General features: G+C 44.3%; 1 long non-coding RNA gene across 1 annotated transcript; it reads left to right on the top strand.

Annotated features, from left to right (window-relative positions):
- Positions 1 to 10,168: 10,168 nt before the first annotated feature.
- On the top strand, positions 10,169 to 12,160 carry LOC103693474 (uncharacterized). Its single transcript, XR_594924.4, has 2 exons — positions 10,169 to 10,858; positions 11,447 to 12,160. It is a non-coding gene; the product is annotated as an uncharacterized LOC103693474 (long non-coding RNA).
- Positions 12,161 to 14,126: the final 1,966 nt, after the last annotated feature.

The raw sequence follows: 14,126 nt of genomic DNA on the forward strand, positions 1-14,126 counted from the left end.
TATGGGAAATAAAATAATTGTGAAGATGGAGAGAAAAGTGGGGATCATTTCCTAGTGATCATAACTTAAAACTGCCCAGATTTGTCACCAGAAAGCTCCTCCCCATCGGCTCCCTTCCCGGGCGCAAATGCCTTTATACCTTTTTTATTTTCCTCATAAAGGAAAGAGGTAGGAAGCAGGAGGGACAAATGTAGCCTTTCTGATGTGTCAGAGCTGTGATAAGCCATGTTTAAAGTTTACCCAAAGTGAAGGAAAGTGTCAACAGAAACTCCTGCCCAAACTCTCTGATCAGGTCAGGCAAACACACAATCAAAGAAAACTCAATCAGGTTCACTTGTGAAAGGTGGCCCCGGAGGGTGGGAATGCTTAACTCTGTGATTCCCATAGGAGCCAGGTGTATTTAACATACTTCTTGCCAGCTGCTTCTCTTCATGACCGTGACATAGCCAGAGCACTCCAGAGGGTGTTGTTCTGTGAGCAGGCTGAGAATCTGGAAGCACTGACCAATGCCAGGAAGAGCAGAGGATTCTGGGAAGGACAGGCTCTAAGCAGGTGGCTGGTTGATGATCGATGCTGTAAGAAGAGACATAGCTAAAACCTCAAGGAGAAATTGAAAATGTCCCTATGGTATGAAATACCACGTATACTTGAGGGAGTTCGCTCATGCGGGTGGAGAGCAGGCAGAAGTCTTCATAGACAGGAAAGACTAACGAAAGTGTGCTTCTCTATGGGTCATACGGGCATGAGTAGACTGTATCTCCCCCAGGGATAAGGAGCAAGAGGAGCGGGAGTAAGGTGTAAGACTTCAGCCAAACCATTTAGGGTTCAGAACTGGGTTTCAATTGCGAGGAAGAGGTAAACAAGGTCACCAGAGGGTAGCTCGCTGGGAGAACACTTGTCTAGTGTGCCTGAGGCCCTGGGTTCTATCTTGGCCTGGAAAGAAAAGGAAGGAATTAGGGAGAGAAGAAAGGGAAGCGCAGACCCAGTTCTCTGAATGTAATAACTACAACATAATCAAATGGACTTCATGAATAAGTAGGATTTTGGGTTTCATCTCTCATGACGCACATAATTCTTAGACCCCCTAGAGCAAACAGAATGAGTGATGTACCCTGTTTGGATTCACTCAGGAACCAAATGGACTGATCCTTAGATGGGTTAAGCTGGGTGACCACAAGCCAGCAAGGGCTTACCGTGGTAACCTGTTCTCTATCTGTCTGTCTGTCTATCTATCTATCTATCTATCTATCTATCTATCTATCTATCTACCTACCTATCTAGGTAATCTGTTCTCTATCTATCTATCTATCTATCTTTCTATCTACCTACCTATCTAGGTAATCTGTTCTCTATCTATGTATCTATCTATCTATCTATCTATCTATCTATCTATCTATCTATCTATCTATCTATCTAATCTATCTATCTACCTACCTATCTATCTAGGTAATCTGTTCTCTATCTATCTATCTATCTATCTATCTATCTATCTATCTATCTTTCTATCTACCAACCTATCTATCTAGGTAATCTGTTCTCTATCTATCTATCTATCTATCTATCTATCTATCTATCTACCTACCTACCTATCTAGGTAATCTGTTCTCTATCTATCTATCTATCTATCTATCTATCTATCTATCTCTGCTTCCTTACCCATAGATAAGTGGCTGGGGTACACCCTCATTCCTACCCTCTCAGACTTGAACCTGAGCTAAGATTGAGGCAGAAGTTCACCCCCAAATCAAATCAGCAAGCAGGGTCACATCACAGGATTGAACATGGACGTAAAGATTGCCTCGAATTCTGGAAAAAAAAATTTGTCCAGTCACTCTGGAAAAACCTGTCAAGAAAACTATAAATAGATCTACCCTATGACCCGGCTACGTCACTCCTGGGAATTTACTTGAAGGCTGCAAAGTCTGCATATCCAAAGTGACAACCTCTGAGTGATAGAAACAACCTAGATGTCCAGTAAGATGGGAGTGGGTAAGAAAACCATGGTATACGCACAATGGAACTGCTTTTGTGTTTTTCAACTAAAAACGGAAGTGAAGTTATGTTGGCAGGGAAACGTCTATAACTGGAGATACCCATGAAGTGAATTAAACCATTCCTGGTCTCATATTCAGGTCCTGTATTTTGTGTAGATTCACAGCTACACAACATATATGGGAGTGGTCTGGAAGTAAAAGCAAACTGTGTAGGGTACCAAAGACAACGGTGGACATCAGAGTGGAGGGAGCGAAGGAACAGCAGAGGGCATGCGGGCAGAAGACGCTCTGCACACATTCCGGACCTGCATGAGTCTGTCCTTGCGTGGCACCGCACCACCCTCAGTGACAAGGAAGTTTTAATGAAGGGAAATAAAAGGCAGAAAGCTGATTGGTGGCCCTATAAGACACTCTTAGAAAGTGTGTCCATAAGGAGCCACAGTTCTAGTGCTTTATTATCAAAATACGAAAAACAAAAATCAGGCTGGTGGTGTAATTGGAACAAAAACCTGTTCACCAGCATTCCATGGCTGGATCACACGGTGGAAGGAGAGAACTGATTTCAGAAATTTGACCTTTGAACTCCACATGTATGCCCAGGTACAGGTGCCAACACTAACACACACACACACACACACACACACACACACACACACACACACACTGATACTAATAAATGAAATGACTTTTTTCATTTTAAAGGAAAAGAAAAATTTATCAAAGATAGGGGAAAGAAGGTGGAGGGAGAGAACATTGAGAGAGGAGACGTCTTGAACGTCTGTGAGTGTGGAATGAAGATCCTCACGCGGGTCATCTCATCCCATCTTACAAAGTCTGCAAGATGGGGCAGCAGTGCTCGGGACAGCATTGTTTATAAAGAACTGAAAGCCGCTGGGAGTGACTGAGCCCTTATAAAGCTCTGTCACCAGACCCTCAAAGCCACGCATAAAAAGTTGTAGGTTGAAATGAGGCAATGTTCAAGCACAACAAGAACAGATATATGCAACTTGTATGCTTAATGGAATTGTCAGATATGTGTACCTTTGGTTTACATGTGTGTGTGTGTGTGTGTGTGTGTGTGTGTGTGTGTCTGTGAGTGTGTGTGTCTGTGTGTCTGTGTAGAGCAGCACCTATTAATGTATCCCATTATGCTGTTGTAGATGAGTGAAAGGGGCCATAAACATGTTTTCTTTCCTGTGTTTTTCAATTCTTTTACAGTGAGCATCATTTTTATAATCAGATGGCCCAATCACTTAATAGAAATAGCTTATTTTTCACTTAATCTTGACCCGAATATCATAGCATACTTAAAACAGTGTCATGAAAGGAATCACCGAGACCAGAGGTCATGATAGTTATATGGTAGCCATGGAAGTTACAATTAAAGAACATTTATGCCATGCTAACAAGTGTTCTGGTGCTATCAATAGTGAAGCACTAATCAGACATTCATAACAATACATAAATAGATTGATAAATAAATAGATAATTAATACATAAAGGAATACATTCCAACTATCTACAATTATTTATTTATTTCAACTCTGAAAACAATTCAACACAATAACATAATTTTATTGTTGTTTAGAGTATTTGGGGACTATCTTTGGAAATGATATAAATCACATGTGTTATTCCTACACACACACACTCTCTCTCTCTCTCTCTCTCTCTCTCTCTCTCTTTCTCTCTCACTCTCTCTCTATATATATACACATATATCTTTATATATGTATATATATTTATATATATATGAACATTAAGTTGGACACTGTAGCATGTCTTATTAACCATTAGTAACCCTCACATAATAATCTCAAGATAAAGAGTGTTATAAACGTTTTAATAGGAACATATGGTGCAGGGAAATTGACAGAATCAAGCCTTTGAAGCACGGTTGTGTTTCTCTAAAACAGAGTCATAAAAGGCTGTAGAAAATGAAGACAGATTGGGCAGAGCAGTGCCTCCTCACTACTGCGAGGCCAGGCCCACTTTTAGTCATAGGGAAATGAGCCTTCCTTCCCTCTGATAACCTCTGCACCAGTGAATAGCCCAGCTGTGCCTCACCTGTGGTCTGCGGACTCATGGTCAAAGAGTGGAGAAGTGCTAAGGAGTAGTCACAAGAACAGTGGCCTATGATGCCAGGAGACTTGGCTTGACTTGGCAGCTGTAACTAGTGCATATTCTAAGGACATTTGCAATTAGATCCATGACTTTAACTTTAGGTAAGAGGATTGTATTATCTAAAGGACTCTGTCCTGCTACACATGTCCTGATGTGTTCCCAATGAAGACTATAGACTCTTTTCCTTGGAATATTATCATAAACAAGGGAGATACTAAGATACACGTGAGCCACACTTCTTGTCCTTAAGCTAACACCAAACATAAGTACTGTATTTGAGTCACGTGGGTCCTAATAGACATTAATCAAGGTGCCCTAACTTTGTGACACTCTTGACACTGAGAATCAGGTCACTCTGCTGTCTGGTGGAGGTGGGGATTTCTTGTGCATTAATTGTCTTCAGTAGTGCAGATGGTGTCTACTCACCAAGCTACCCCAGATAAGAACTGGGCTAGGTAGACCTAAATCTTTGCTCTCCGCCTCCACTCCCAAGTAATTCTGTGTGCTAAAGTCCCTCAACCAGAAATGCAACACGATTATAAGCTCAGTACTTTAGAGTGGCGCTTGTTCCCTCTGTCATGACCCTGCAGTCTACAGAGAAGATTAAACAGTAGGAAGACGGTTTCCCTGCTGGAGAAACACCTCCCCGAAAAGACTTACAGGCCATTCTGTTCAAGAACCATTGGGTTCTTTGAACCTCTGCTTTATCAACGACACACCCAAACATTTGATTAACTGCCTGGAAGTTTAGGGAGTTATCTTCTTCCCAAAGGGCATTTCAGCTAACCCATGGCAGAATCACCCAAAACATTTCTATGATCTCCCACGATGCATCGCAACTCTGACCACTGGCTGGGCTTGAGATGGTATCAAAGTTAGCCCTCTATGCCACTCTGGTGCCACCTGGAAACAGTTCCTCTGTAGTTGGAATCTAATCTACAGGCTCAGTGAAGGGCGATAGAGTTAGAAATCACAGAAGACATCGGTGCAATAAAGGAGCAAGGGAGACCACTTGCCGTGATTTCACTGGACTCAAGTTGGGTAAGGCTACTTAAGAGCAGACCCAAGTCAGAGCAGAGTGGGTCTCCACTACAGAAAGCAGACAGATCCGTTCATAGTTGAAAGAAGAGTGTGTCCAATCAAACCTAAGTCTCAGGCCAATGGCACCACCCGTGCTATATCTCTCTGAGGAAAAGAATAGCTGTCTCCGAAAGAATTTGTTTAGATGTCATTAACTTGAAAAAAAATAAACTCTATAGGTCTTTTGGGTTTGTTGTTGTTGATGATTTTGAATATTTGGAGTGGAGAGCTGGCTTACTCTGAAGACATCACAAAGACCAGTCGAACACGAAAAACACACACACACACACACACACACACACACACACACACACACACCCCTCACTAAATTCCACATATGAGGGGGAAAAACCAAAAGTGACTTATCTTCTTTCCTTTATTGTTGCTCTTTTTTTTTAAGTGAAGATACAAAATAGAGGAATTTCTCATTGTGACCTTTATTTTAAGATGGGGTCTTGTGTAGCCCAGGCTGATTTCAAACTTACTCTGTAGCGCCCTTGGACTCCTAGTCCTCCTGCCTCTTAAGCTGAGACTACAACATTTACTACCATGCTCAGATTATGTGAGAACTGAACCCAGGGCTCCCTGTATTCTGGAGAAACACCAGCAACTGAGCTACAACTCCGCCCATGAGAATGTTTCAGAAATTATATATTGTTGTAGCTTTCTTATACCCCACTTCCCTTTTCCCTCTCCTGCTAGTGATTCTAGCCATGTTGCCAAATATTCTGTCTTCTGTCTTCCTCCTCTCTCTCTCTCTCTCTCTCTCTCTCTCTCTCTCTCTCTCTCTCACACACACACACACACACACACCTTACTAAATTCCACATATGAGGGGAAAAAAAACAAGAACTTTTTTAATTCCCCCCTCACCCTCTTTTCTTCCCATTCCTCTCTCCCTTTAAACTCCCTACTCCTCAAGCCCTCAAGGTGCCCCCCTTGTAAGTCATACATACATTTAAATCCAGATAAAGGTGGATTATCGTTAATCCATCTGATTATCCTCACTTCCCCTGATCCTTCCTCTCTCTACAAACCATCCCCTGCTGTCATTTATCAAGACTGGCGTGATTCTGTGGAATTCCACTCATTTTTCATCAGGGCTCTGACCTCCCCCAACCTCACAAGCTAGGCACATCCTGGGAGAGAGCCCATGCCAGGCACGGGGTGGGGGAGGAAGCAATCAATGAGTTAGGACTTTCCCACACTTAAGGGATCGATTTTATCAGTGTTTGGACATTGGGTGTCAAGGCTGGTCACCCAAGGGGAAGCCAAAGGTTGAAGACTGCAGGGGGTGGACCCCAACAGCAGGCAGCGGCAGGCTTCAATCCCAGACCATCTCCTGGACCGGACTCTAATACCTGCTTCATTCAAAGGCACCTGCAGCCTCCACTCAGATCTGAAAAAGACTCCGGTTAAGTCACAATCACTCAAAGAAATAGAAATCTAGAAAAAGCCTCTAGAAAAAGCCTTGAGCTCTACCTCGGTGACTACACTGGGATTGTCCAGCCAGTCGCCGAGTCTCTCTCCGTTAACATGGCTCTCTATCCCAGTAATGCCTCGTCCAGATCGTCTGCGTTTCTTTTCCCTTGGCTGTTCTCAGGACAGTGATGAGAACTGCTTTCATCAGAGGTGAACGGAAGGTGAAACCCAAACCGGTCCGGCTGCTCCCTGGGAGCATGTTTGAGCCCAGCGGCTGCAGCCCGCTGGAGACCCCAGCTCCCCGTCCTTCCCTGCTACTTTGGAGACCCCAGCTCCCCGTCCTTCCCTGCTACTTTCCCTCTTGCAACTGCACTCTGTACCTCCGGGCAGTCCGACCCCCACTGTTCTCACCTGCTCAGAACCCCTGTCTAGAGTAGGGCTCAGAACCCATAAAACTGCCTCCGGTGTGTTCTAGTGAGTTAGCAGTGACCCTCAGCTGCGATCCCACTGTGGGAAACAAAGTGAGGGAGGATAAGACAGGCGTCTTCACCACATTTGTCTCCACATCTTTAGGTCCCGGGGTGGTACCGTGAACTGCACACACTAGACGAACTGTAATAATCGCTAAGTGTGTGGGGCTGCAGATTTCCTCTAAACAAGGTATTTCCTGGACTGGGAGATAAATCAGCCGCCGAAGTGCTCGCCTTGCCAGGATAAGGACCTGAGTTCGCCCCCTTAAGAACCCATGTTTAAAAAAAATAAAATTATTTATTTATTTATTTATTTATTAAAAAAAACACTAAAACAAAAGAGAATTAGACAATCCCAGTGCTGGGGAGGCAGAGACAGGCGGAGCCTGGGTCTCGGGACACCCAACTTAGCTTATTTGGTGCTTCAGGTCCATGAGAGACCCTGGCTCAAAAGCACTATAGACAGCACTTAAGGAAGAACAGCCTAGGCTGACCTCTCTCACACACATACATATACATGTACATACACACACCTGCAACACACACATACACATACATGTACATACACATACACACACACCTGCACCACATACATACACACATACACACATACCTGTACCACACATACATACATACACACACACACAACACACACACCTGAACCACACACACCTGACCCACATACGTATACATATACACATACACACATACCTGTACCACACATGCATACATACACACATACACACACCCACAGCACACACACACATACACACACCCAAAACACACACACACATACATATATACACACACATAAACACACACCTGTACCACACACGCATATACACACATACACACACATGCATGTACATATACACACCTGCAACACACACACCTGAAACACACACCAACACACATACACATATACATGCATATGCCTGTATCACACACACACACTGTATCACACATATATGCACTACATCACACACATACACATACGTACACAAGCTACTCCCACATACTTTTTACTCCCAAGTCCAGAAATCAGAAATCTGATTCGCATGTGTGATCCATGTATATATACATTCAGATGCTGCAGAAGCCCAATATGCTGATTGCTGTACCTAAAACTATGACACTGGCATTTCCCCCCGCCACTCCACCAGTTCTCAGTTTTCTGCCTGACCACTGCCTGCAGCCCCGCCTCAGCCACTCTGCAGTTTCTAGTACCTACACAGCTGGATGAGGGGCCCAGGCATCACCACCCACAATTCTGCATTCTGCAATCTCTCCCTTCCCACACCAACCCACTCTCTCTGCCCCAAGCAAGAAGGCTATGCAAACGAAAAACTGGTCTAGGAAACGCAGGTCCCAGTGACTCAGAAACCAGCTCAAGGCCATACCTCTATGACCTGTGAGCTTCCCATTAATTCAGCCTTTTCCTGATACCAGCTGTCAGCAAGAATGACTGGCCTGTCCTCTGCTGACCACAAATGTCCTGCATACCTCTCTTGAGTAGTAAGGCATTGTTTCCCAGCTCCAAAACTTCCCAGACTCTCCTTTGGGGTGCTAGGGGGAATTCTGAGAAGTGTCATTTTCCCATGGCCGGTTGTTTTCTGATCAGTTCTGAAAAGGGTCAAGGGGGAGACTAAAGGCTACAGAAGGGGGAGCCCAGGGAGGGGCCTCTCTGGTTAAAGTTCTTGCTGCGCAATTGTTACCCGGATGTTTGCATACCCAGAACCACTGAAATGCTAGGAGGTGTGGTGATCCTCTCATAGCCCCATCCTTACAAGGGGTGGAGGGGTCCTCAGAGCAAGCTGGCATACAAGACATTTATCAGCAAGCTCTGGGCTTTCCTGAGAGACTCTGCCTCAATGAATAAGGTCGAAAGGAGGCCAAGGATGATTCCCAACATCAACTTCAGGCCTCTACATGGGCATGTGCACATGCATGTACATAATCGAGCTCACGTACACGTAAAAGGATGTGTACACAGGCACAACACATACGCATGAAAAATGAAGGAAGAGTGTGTTCCCTTCTTGGAGCTTCTTTCCCAGTCCCACTGGCAACCCCTACTCCCAGCACTTCACCCCACAGCAATAGGCAGAGGAGGCCTCCACCTCCCTGAGCCAACATCATGTGATTTCTCAGAGTGGGAAGGGAAGGTACAAGCTCCAGAAAGCAATATGGCTTCTGCCTCAGAGGTGAGAACTACAACCCAGAACCTCCCTCCAAGCCCCAAGAGACAGCATCAGCAGCTGTGCAGATGGACTCCCCACACCCCAAAGTGTCTACCCCAGGGATGTAGGAACCTTCCTAGGATCCTGTAGATCTCGAGAGCCCCAGTGGCTCCCCTTGCTCCATGGTTCTAGTGTTATTCTGCTGCTACCATTTCAGTCTCTCAGCCAGCCAGCACTCCAACCGATTCCCTCGACCAAGCTCTCCCTGATGAAATGACTAGAGTGGGTTTCGATTTTCCTGCTTGAACCCCCTGCTTACTAGTCTACCTAAAATAATCTCTCGTGCCTGTCACCCAGTAGAGAAACCTGAGGTTGGACTCAACGTCGCCGGAGGATCAAGGATCATCCTGGCTTTAATTCCCACAGACACTGCCTTCACCAATTGCACCAGAGATACGTGAAAGATTTGTGAAAGGGTCACACATTGACAGGAAGAAGTCTAAATCCACCACTTCCTGTATTCATAAGAGGACCATTGCCTCTTGTGTAGGGTTCATTTTTGATGTTGCAATGGCACGTTGGTCAGCGTCTCTGTTGAGAGATGTGTGCGTTGGGAAGGTTGAAGGAAGGGAAGGAAGCAGGGTGAGGGTGATGTACAGTGGGACAAAGAGAAGAAGAGTGCCTTTTTTTTAAACATTTGGAGCCAGGCCACAGTGTAATATTTCTGTGAAGAATGGCTAGATCGGGAAGAAGTTTGATGGATTAGCGGAAAGTGGGGGTGGAGAAAGAGGCGGCACCATCATTGGCTAAAATTGGCCCCAGACATATTTCCTGATTGTTCTGCCAATTGGTTTTGCAATAAATTGGAGGCAATCTGGCAAAACATTCAAGCAGGGCATGGAGAGTGTGCTGGGACCAAAATAAGCAACTGTGAAGAACTTGGCAGCTTCTCATTGGCTGTTTCAGAAGTGAGTAACGAGACACCGAGTTGAGAGCTACTTCTCTTGCATGTTGATACAATGAAAATTATAAAATGGGCAAGTTTTGCCCGTAAAAATGAGAGAGGCTTGATCAAGTCGTTTTGTAGAGAAGTGTGATCTATGATAGACGCACTTTCGGTTTTGAACGAGTGAGTTTATCAAGTGTCTAGCAAGCAGGAGTAAAAGAGTAAGGAACAAACAGCAGACAGAGAGAAGCCAAGTCAAATCAGGTCCTCGCAACACCCGGCAGAGAAAACTGGAGTAACCCCAACCAAGAGAGCCAAAAGAGAACCTTGTCAAACCGGGAACAGAGGAACGTCCCGTCCAGCAGACGCTGACTGGGGGAAACCCCGTTGAAGTGGTAAGCTAAAATTCTCCATCCAAAGAATCCTGGATGGAGAGGGAGAGCTGTCCCCTAAGTTGTGTCCCAGTGGAAGAAGTAGTAAGAGATAGGCAACATTATCAAGTTGAGCACTCAACAGTCGCCCAGCAGGAGTGGGCTGGAGCCCCAGCTGAGAGTCCCAAGCAGAGCGCCCACTCGATTCTGTCTTTGGCTGAGCTTCCGGCTCTTCTGCCCCATCGCTTCTGGCTCTTCTGCCCCATCGCAGGTATGTTTATATCATGCAACAACAGCCACAACCACTGTTAGGAGGAAAATTTTACCTCCTGGTAGCTCTCAGAGGCACCATGTTTCAATGGTCACTACTTGGTTTTTGGTTGGTTGGTTGGTTTTTGGCTTTTTGTTTTGTTTTATTTTGATTTTTGTTTTTTGGGTTTTTTTTTTCTCCTCCTCCTCCTGATTACATAGCCAGGGAAGTAGCCTGACTCAGGACAAGAGGTTTTGAAGAACACTTGATGCCAGCATGGTTGGGTCTGAAGTGGGTCGGGAGAGTCCCCAATTCCTGAGCCATCGTCTCCGTCAGCTCAAACAGCATGTGATAGTTGACCAGTTGACATAGTTGACATAGGGAGTCCATGTATGAAACCTGAGAGCTGAACTGAAAGGAGAGTAAAGTCGAGTGTTTAGGATGATAGAGCGCAGTGTCAATGTATTGAAGTGAAAGGATTTAGCCCAGAAAATTCAGCATAGAGATTTAAATCCTGGTAGAACCTAGGAAGGATTTTTGGGTTTGATTTTGGCATTTTGGTTTTGTTGTTGTTGTTGTTGTTGTTCAATTTTGTTTTGTTTTTTAAAGAAAAAGTTCTCTCTGATGCCCATTTTCTTGGATTGCTATCCACAAACACATGGAGATTCTAAACAGCTTGAGCGCCATGAGCCCTTTTAGGGAATTTGATTAAGGCCACGTGTAAGGTCGAACGCACAGGACAGTGAAGAAGGACTGACATTCAGTTCCACAGACGTCCAGAAAATAAGACTGTGCTGTTTTAAATAAAAATAGCACCGTTCCATCGCTAATTTTAACCCAGAGAACAAGCTCCTTCCTTTAAATAGGGCCCGTTGGATGGATTCCCGATGCAGCACCATGGTGGCTGTCCTCCACGAAGTTCACACCGGAGTTCACACCCGAGAACTGCAGAGCTGAGGTGCACGTGCTCGCACATACATACAATGTTACCAGCATACCTACAGCCATGAGGCGGGCCATCTGCAGCTCATGGGTGGCGAAACCTAGCCTCATGGACAAGACCTTGGGAAGTACACTTATTTAAAGAGGAGTGTGCCAGTCATGCATAACTTTGCTGAGAGCGGACAGCGTGGGCCAACCAGTGTCTAAGGAGGAAAACACTTAAAAGACTGGAACACAGAAGCAGCGAGTCAGCGAGATGAAGACAGAAGCTTGTAACTCACCAGTCCACCCGTGGCCATGTTTTAGTAACCTAAGAGTGCTTTCTGTTAATTTCAACTATTCTTGTTGTTTCTGTAATATATCTCTTTCCTGGTTAAAATATCTATTTATGGGGCAGTATTTTGAAAAGTATTCAGTTGTCTCAGCATAAGGAGAAAACTTTTTAAAAAATCTCCTAAAAAATGTCTGGGGTCAATGAAATGGTTCAGTAGGTAAATGACTGTTACCAAGGACCCATGTGGAAGGAGAGGTGACTTCTCCACCCTGTCTTCTGATTTTTCACACACCTGATATAGAATGTTCATAAACATGCATACACTCACAAACACACATATATACACTCACAGATAAGTAGGTAGGTAGAGAGACAGATGACAGACAGATAATAGATAGGTTAATAGATAGATAATAGATAGGTAGATAGACAAACAGATAGATAGATAGATAGATAGATAAATAGATGATAGATAATAGTAGATAGACAATAGATAGATAGATAGATAGATAGATAAATAGATGATAGATAATAGTAGATAGACAATAGATAGATAGATAGATAGATAGATAGATAGATAGATAGATAGATATAGATAGATAGACAGACAAACAAATAGGTGATAGATAAATAGTAGATAGGCGATAGATAGACAAATAGACAAACAGATAGACAAATAGATAATAGATAAATAGTAGATAGGCGATAGATAGATAGATAGATAGACAAATAGATAGACAGATAGACAAATAGATGATAGATAAATAGTAGATAGGCAATAGATAGACAGACAGACAGATAGATAATAATTTAAATTCATATTACTAAGATATCCGTCTACTGTCCTGGAAAAGACAAAAGGGCAGTGAAAAGGTAAAATTAGTGGTTGCCAGGGGTTGCCAGGTAGGAGGTTTGCATAAGAGGTACAGAGAGGGCTTCCAAGGCACTGCATGTACTGTGTGAGCTATGGTGGAGGAGGCCTGCTCACCCTTTATCTGAACCTGTAGGATCCACAACCGCAAGAGCGCTCTTAATGTGAAACTTCAGATTCTGGGAGATGATGTTAGACACCTGTGGTTCATCAGTCCCAAAGATTACATCATCCTTTGGGGTCAGTGAAATGGAGGACCGTGATATGTAGGGACAAAGGTCCCATGGGAAATCTCAGTACATTCTGCCCAACCTAACATTGATCTGAAACAAAAACCAACATCTAATGAGTGTTAAAGGGCCAGGTCTGAGGACACTTGATCACCACGGACTCTCCTTCACATATAACCAAAGCATGGTCCACAGGAGCTGATCTCAGTTGAAGATTGCAGGAAGAGCGTGTGGAACATACGCTTTAGACTTGGTCAAAACAAAAATCAGGACTATTTGTGGCAACAGTTTCTCTGTGGAGTCAAAATCCTAACTACTAAGTTGCACGGTCTTTCTTTCCCACTTACACCACCATATTTCCTGCGTGGCCCTACTCCTTCCCTTGGGTTTTTCCCTTCACTCTCTTCATGTGTGCTCTGAGCACTGCTGGCCTCATCTGTGATTGATTACATGAACTGATTTCATGTGCTTTATACAAAAATCAAAAGAAAACCAAGTCTCTCTTTCTCACACATGTAGACTCATAAGGTGGAGGTAACAGAACGCCATAGGGTGGGAGCGACAGCCGCCTGAGGAGAGGGGCTTGTAAACTGTGGGAAGTGAGTTTCCATATCTCTCTCTCCTCCCTTCTAGACTTACATCGATCAAAGGTGCTTTGCCACTTCCTCGCTCTCTTGCTCTCTCACTCTCTCCATCTCTGTGTCTCTGTGTCTGTCTCCCTCCAGTCCTCTGTCATCTCCTTCCTCCCTCTCCCCACTCTCTCTGTGTACTGTGTATGTGGTATACACACATGCCTATATTGCAGATGCACATGCTCATGTGTACTCACAGAGGTCAGATGATGATGTCGGCTGTTCTGCTCTGCCATTCTCTTCTATTCCCTTGAGACAGGGTCTCTCACTAAATTTGAAACTAGTCTAGCCAACGGGCCCCAAAAATCTCTCTCTCTGTCTCTGTCTCTGTCCCTGTCTC

Source organism: Rattus norvegicus, chromosome 10, assembly GCF_036323735.1.
Source record: "Rattus norvegicus strain BN/NHsdMcwi chromosome 10, GRCr8, whole genome shotgun sequence".
In the NCBI taxonomy this organism is placed as follows: Eukaryota; Metazoa; Chordata; class Mammalia; order Rodentia; family Muridae; genus Rattus; species Rattus norvegicus.